Genomic DNA, 7,401 nt, shown 5'->3' on the forward strand with positions numbered 1-7,401 from the left:
CCTTGGCCCCGCCTTGTAGGTGTGACAGTTGCCGAAGTCTCAATGGGGGTTGGAACTTACAGATCAAAGCTGGAATGGCTACCCACTACAATCCATGATAATACTATTTATACTGGTATGAATGATGTGTATGTAATACACAAAACATGCATATTACAATTAATATAAATAATAAAGTTCAGGGGCCAAATAAATTACAGCAAATCCTTTATAAGTATATTAAATTCTGTGAAAAAAATCACAAAAATACCTCTGTCCCAAATCATCACTTCATTCTCTTAGGTTACTTGTGAAAAGTTATAAGTTTTATGATTATAAAATATTGATTAAATGCTGCTTACAGAGATGGACCTATTAGTGATATGGTAATGTGTGACACCACATGTCTTATGGTTTTATTGTCTTTTATATTGCCTATCACTTAGCTCATTGACTATAAAGTCTTGTGAGTTAACTTATGACAAAACTTAAATACTGTGTGTTCAAATCATAAAATTTTTTTGAAATAAGTTTAGTAGTATTGCAAGTTCACTAAGATGTAGCTAATTCTAAATATACCTAAAGAAGGCAGAGAAATTAACTTTTCATTCTTTCTTAACTCAAATGCTATACTGCTACAAAATGTTATTTAATGCATTATTAGATAATTAGGGCTGCAAATTATCTAGGTTTTTATTTTTTTATTTTTTTTTCCCACAGGGGAGAGCGCGAACGCAGTCCCCCACTACCACAAATTATGCAGTCAAGTTTCCCGCATTTGGGGAAATCGCAGGGGTCAGCACATCTGGAATGCAATGGATAAGCCTCGCCCTGGGAAAACCACCTTCATGATCATGGTATCTCCCCTGCCAGGTAAGTATTAGGTTTTTATTTTTATAGAGAAAAAATATTTCATAAATCAATTTAAATTACCATTCTTACAACTTCCCTTTGAATTGACTACTCACTTATAGTTTCACAACTTCTGTAGCAAATTAAAATTGTGTTAGAAATTCATTGTAAATATTCCTATTCTATAGTACCACAAGTAATTCTGTTTTATATTCTCATTAGATCAGATGCCATATTTGCTTGTGATTGTGGCATGCAATTAGTATTATAATAGCAGATTAATTAGAGAATAGTGATTATTTCATTTTACTGTCTTTAAAGTGATTCAAACATAACGTATTTGGTACATAATATTGTTTGCCCATAAAGTGGGTATTTGATTTAAAGTAAAGGTAACCATGCTACAATCTACAGACCCAGAGATGCTAAATAAAAAGGAGGGCTCAGAGGGGGATGCTTGGGTCTCTCAGGTAAGGTGAAAGAAAAATGATTTCATGGGTGAACTGAGGACAGATGCAGAAAGGAACATGAGGGATCAGGTTGGGATGATGGAGGGAGAGTACTGAACAATATGACTAGAAAGGGGAACACTTTACAGTGAGATAGAAACCTGGTCCAATGGAAACTCCCTGGAATCTACAAGAGTGACCCTAGCTAGGACTCTTATCAACAGAGGCTACATATCTTGAAATGGCCATCTCCTGTAACCAGAAAAACTTCCAGTGGAGGGATTGTGATACCAACCTATCCACATGACATTCAACCTAAAATTTAATCTCACATACAAGGTGTGCTGGGGTAAAGGTGGTACATAAATTGTGGGAGTGGCCAACGAATGACTGGTCCAGCATGAGACTCATACTACTTAGAGGGGGCTAACCCCTGACACTGCCTGAAGCACCAAGACCCAGGGGCTGGATAGCTCAGAGACTTGTGATAGAAACAAAAATTTCTGGCAAAAAATTAATATAACAATGCCTAATGACATTCTGCTATATTCAAAAACTAGTGCCTAGCCTAATGGTCATCTAAGAAGATTCATCCAGCAACTGATGAAAACAGATGCAGAGACCTACATCAAAACATAGATTGAGCTCTGGAAATCTTGAAGAATAGGGAGAGGAAAGACTGGAGAAGCCTGAGAGCCAGAGGGGTCATGTACACTCCAAGAAAACCCACAATATCAGCTAACTGGGCTCATAGGGGTGCAACAAGATTGAACCAACATCTAGCGAGCCTACATGGGATTGACCTAGGTCCTCTGTGTAAATGTGACAGTTGTGTAGCTTAACCTTCTGGTGAGACTCCTGTCAGTGGGAACAGGGCCTGTCTCTGACTATTTTGCAAGGTTTTGGGACACTATTCCTCATACTGGGTTGCCTTGTCCAGCCTTAATATGAGGAAAGTTGCATAGTCTTACTGCAACTTGGTATGCCATGTTTGGTTGATATCCATAGAATACCTGCCCTTTTCTGAATAGAAATGGAGGAGAATTGATGGGGGCAGCAGAAGTGAAATGGTGGGAGAAATGGAGAGAAGAGGAGGTAGGGGAAACTGCATTTGGGAATAATAACATAATAATAATAATAATAGTAATTTTTCAAAAAGAAACTTATCCAAGTCCTCTCTATCATCAACAAAGACGGGCATACTGATGTTTCTATGTTGTGTGATACTAGATGTATTATATTGCTAATTTAAAAACATAAAAATTAATACTAATAAAATGATTGGAGTAAATAAACTACAAAGAATGAATGCCATCATAGAAAAGGTGGGCCTTATACCAGGACAATGAAAAGAGGAGTATTTGAGGTGTGCAGCTCAAAACAGGCTACATTTTATCATTTTGGCCATATATATGACAGAAAGAACTCATGATAACATAGATGATCATACAGAGAAAAATGAAACTATTTCTTTCACCAAAGGAACAATGAAAATCCCTAGAGCTATCTACCACAATTATGTTGATAGATGAGGATTGAGTAATGGGGCTGTGATTAAGGAATTTTTGTTTGTTTGTTTGTTTGTTTTTGTTTTTTGTTTTTTTTTTCTTTTTTGGAGTGAACATCTTATAGAACCTCAAAGGGATGAGGAAAAGTGTGTAGCAGGGATCTTAAAAAGTTCTTATTAACAAGATCAAACCTGAGCCAGTTATTGGGGTGAATGCTGGAAGATCAGAGAAGCAAAACAAGCCACAGCCACCTCACCTTGCCAGTTTCTCAGCTGATCCTATTTCCTCAGACTGGAAGCCTCTGAGTCCTCATCCAAATGAATTTCAGCTGAACTGCTTCTCAAAAGCCTAAAAGCTTAACCAGCTCTACTTCCTGGTCCTCATGCCTTAAATACCTTTCTGCTTTCTGCCATCACTTCCTGGGATTAAAGGCATGTGTCACCATTCCTGGCTGTCTCCACTGTGGCCTTGAACTCACAGAGATCCAGGTAGATCTCTGCCTCCAGCATGCTAGGATTAAAGGCGTGAGTGCCACCATTTTCTAGCCTCTGTATCTAGTGGCTGTTCTGTTCTCTGACCCCAGATAAGTTTATTAGGGTGCACAATATTTTGGGAAACACACCATCACCACAAAAGTGTATAACATGGATGGTTTGCTCCAATCCTGAGTCTATGTGTGCTGAGGGGCACAGGTCAAGTCATGGAAGACTGTATTCTTTTAGTGCTTTCTGTTTCTTTTTAAATTTGCCTTATTGCTATTATAGAGGAAAATCAAAAGATTGCACCTCCCATAATTGGAAAGACTGCTACAAAAATTGCTAGTGCTTTTAAAAGACCCTGGTTGATGTTTTGATATAATTTATGCTTTAATGTCATTTTTATTTCAGCCATATGTATATATCCATATATATATATATATATATATATATATATATATATATATATATATATATATATATATATATATATATTCCAGCAAGTTTTTCTTCCTTAATATATGACATTCATTATGTGTGTGTATATTCAAGTTAGTTCTCAAGACCCAAATTTTTCTGTCACTCTTCACTTTCTCTCAAATCATTTTACCAATTATTGTCCTAATTATTCAATGTTTTTTTTCTCTTTAAAAAAATTTATTATAATAAAGAGCAGCAGATGGGAGGGAATGAATGGGATTGGAATGAAGAGAGGGGAGAAAAGTAGTGTAGTTGTGTTTTAATTAAATGGAAAATATTTGTTATTGTCAAAATATTTATTTCCCCCTTAGGTTTGAAAAAGCAAGCCTCCAAATGATGTGTCTATTTAAAAATGTTGGGACAGAAGTGTGTCGATTGGGATGGTCCCTGATGGCTCTCTCATGATGTTTCCTCATTTTTTGAACCATGAAGTATCCTGTAGTCAAGTTTTGTCTCCAACAGCAAACCATCCTTCCATGACAGGGTGGACCCTATAACTTGATGTCAAGATGGATCTCTTTTCTCTTCAATTGCTTCACTTAGATTCTTTTATTTTTCCATAGGAGTGAGAATTATCAATTAAAATCAAACTATCATATTTTCAATGAGTAAACATTCACTTTTTTTCAGATTGTGGGTTTTAATTCACTTACAATTTTAATGCTATTTAATGTAATGTAACAATATAAATATTGAAATATCAAAAAAGAATAAAAAAGCATAACCTCTAAAAATAATATGTGTATATTTATTTTGGTCTAATATTAAACCAATTAATATGCATAAAATTTACAATGAAAGAACTGTTGAACAATTATTTTGAATTTTTGCCAATGATATTATGCAGAAAATTTACTTAAATAGATGACAAACTTTAAACTCTAGTTTCTCAGGCTTACAGAGAAAAAATTCAAATAATTAGTGAAAAAATAGCTCAAAAAATAGTGTCCCAGTGTACACGATGGCACACATGTTCCCTACACATTCCTCCTGACTATAAAAGTTGTACTTCATATTGTATGTAACAGCAAAGGCTAAAGTAGTATCTTAGTTTTCTGAAATTTTATTTTATGCATTCTAAACAATATCAAGGATTAAGTCTCTTTGTAACATTTAAATATAATATTAAAAGAAAAGGAGATTTTTCTAGTGACTCCAGCCTTACAGAGGATAGTCACATATATGCTTCATACTAACTTAACTGCATTTAATGAGTCATTGAGAGAAAAGAACTGAGGTTAGAAGGGGAAACTGAGGGTGATACAGAAGAAAATGGAGGAATGAAACTGGGCTAGATATTATCATATTTCATTGTATATATTATATAATTCTCAAAAATAAAAGTAAAAAAAAAGATTGGTACCCTTCATGTTCAGTGCTGAGTCCTTTTTGGAAAGTTAAGAGGGGGGGAAATCATTATGAGCAACTAACTAAGATTCACCTAGGTCAGGGACTTTTTGTACTGATATATTAACAGAAAGATAAACATTCTCAAGTGTGTTTTTAACATATTCTATATCACATTTAGCTTATAGAAATATGACAGAGAAAAGCAATGCTTTTTCTTCACATAAACTATTACATCTGTTTATAAAACCCTAAACCCTTGACCTCTCTTGCCTTTCTCAGTCTTGATTAAGGAGGTAGGGTTCTGGTCCTACCTCAACTGAATGTACTAATCTTTGCTGACTCCCCACGGGAGGTCTTACCCTTTTACACTCAGAGGGGATGGGTGTGGGTTGGGTAGGGTATTGGTGAGGAATGGGAGGAGGAATGAGACGGAGATCTATTGTTGGTATGTAAAATGAATAAAAAAATTTCTTAAATAAAAAATATGTTCTAAGCCCCTATTCTAGTTACTTTTTTTATAGAGAAGTTGGTTTCTTGAAACAAATTGATTCAGACTTGATATGGAGTCAATATATATTCTTTGTATTAAATTCAATGATTTCAGACACATCTCAACAGTAGAGAAATGACCTGACACACTGTAGTTACAGGCTAGAATGGACATGGATACTCACAATTACTAGTTTGATTTAATTATTTTCTCGAAGTTCACCTAACTCATATTGAAAGAGATGAAAATTTCCATTATCAGCAGTTGACATAAGAGTCTACTTTTAAACCATAGAGAAATCAATTGAAAACCTATTACATCTAAAAATATGATTCTCCAAAAGTACCCAGTTATAAAGGAAAAGTTCAAAAATCAATATTTATACAAGTTGCTCATTTTCAGATATCAGCTAACATATCATTTCCTAGATGAAATATTTAATAGGCTCTTATATTCACACATTTTGTTCCTTCCAGTGCCCTTTTAAAATGATAATTCCATAATTGTTAAAGTTAAAATGAGGTTTTACATATCCAACCAAATATTAAAAGGGGGCTTGTCAATTGCTATTATTTCTAAAACTAATTTGGCATAATAAACTATTACAATATAAACACTTCCATAGAAAAAACTGAAAAGGAAATATATAAATCATCGATTAAATTGTTGTCAATCATGTCATTCAAAATATTAAGATTGTGATTTAGCGAAGGAAGCTGCAAGGGAAAAAATTCCCTATTAATGGTAAGTATACACTAGCTCTGAAGTTCACTATCTAAAAATTGTAATCTACCCTAAAATATGTATGATTACCCATACCCTGTTCCCAGGTTATTTAGGAAAATAGAATATTTGATTTCAATTTCAAATATAGTTTTCATACTTGTTTGGAAATCCAAATATGTTAATCATTGTTTTTCTCAATTCCTCAGCATTTGGGGTTTTCAGTCTACTGATTTTCACTTATCAAAGAAGCTAGTCTTTCTAAATTCAGACCATCAAGAAAAAACTCATAATGCTACAAGTCAGAGATCAACAGATGTGATGATCCTTTATCTACTGCTTAGGGAAATTCCGGAAAAGGAAGTAGAAAGGCTATAAGAGCCACAATACCAGGAAGTCTATTGTGAATGTCCCTCCTAGAAATGACTGTATAGGGCTACGTAGATGGCTCAGAGGTTAATAGAATTGATTGCTTTTCCAGAGGTCCTGCTTTCAATTCCCATCATCTACATGGTGGCTCACAAACATCTGCAGTGAGATCTGATGCTCTTTCTGGCATGCAGGCAAACATGCAGACAGAACACTGCATTCACAGTAAATAAATACATCTTCTTTTAACTTTTATTTATTTGTGTCTTTTATATCATGTCTACTAACTGCACCCATTTCCCTCCTCCTGAGAATAAGGCAAAACAAAATTTGAGAGAAGAAAGAGGGAAAAGAAGGGAGAAAGGAAAAATCTCATCATGGAAGTTGCAGTGTGACATAAGAGAGTCACACAGGAAACCCCTTTATCCATGCATTTTTACATTCAAGCTTTCATTGTAAAGAATCATTGGTCTGTTTCAAGACCCCTGGTCTCTGCTACACCATCAATGATAAGTCATAACTTGAACTCTTCCTGGACATCTTCTTGCTGCCCTTTGTCACAGAGATCCTGCAGCCCTGATTCCACAGGACAACTGGCAACCCTCTACCATTCCACCAATCATGCCCCAGCAGATCACAGATGAGGTGGATGCTGGGGTGGGCCTGGGCAGTTGCAGGGTTGGTCAGCCCATCAGCTCTCCCCTGTCTTCACCTCCAGGGTAAAC

At 35.3% G+C, this 7,401-nt stretch overlaps 1 non-coding gene across 1 annotated transcript; it reads right to left on the minus strand.

Annotated features, from left to right (window-relative positions):
* Positions 1–696: 696 nt before the first annotated feature.
* On the minus strand, positions 697–860 carry LOC128108107 (U1 spliceosomal RNA). Its single transcript, XR_008217319.1, has one exon. It is a non-coding gene; the product is annotated as a U1 spliceosomal RNA (small nuclear RNA).
* Between the last annotated feature and the right edge of the window lie 6,541 nt (positions 861–7,401).

The sequence above is a fragment of the Peromyscus californicus genome, unplaced genomic scaffold (assembly GCF_007827085.1).
Source record: "Peromyscus californicus insignis strain IS unplaced genomic scaffold, ASM782708v3 Scaffold_12__1_contigs__length_115047231, whole genome shotgun sequence".
NCBI lineage: Eukaryota > Metazoa > Chordata > Mammalia > Rodentia > Cricetidae > Peromyscus > Peromyscus californicus.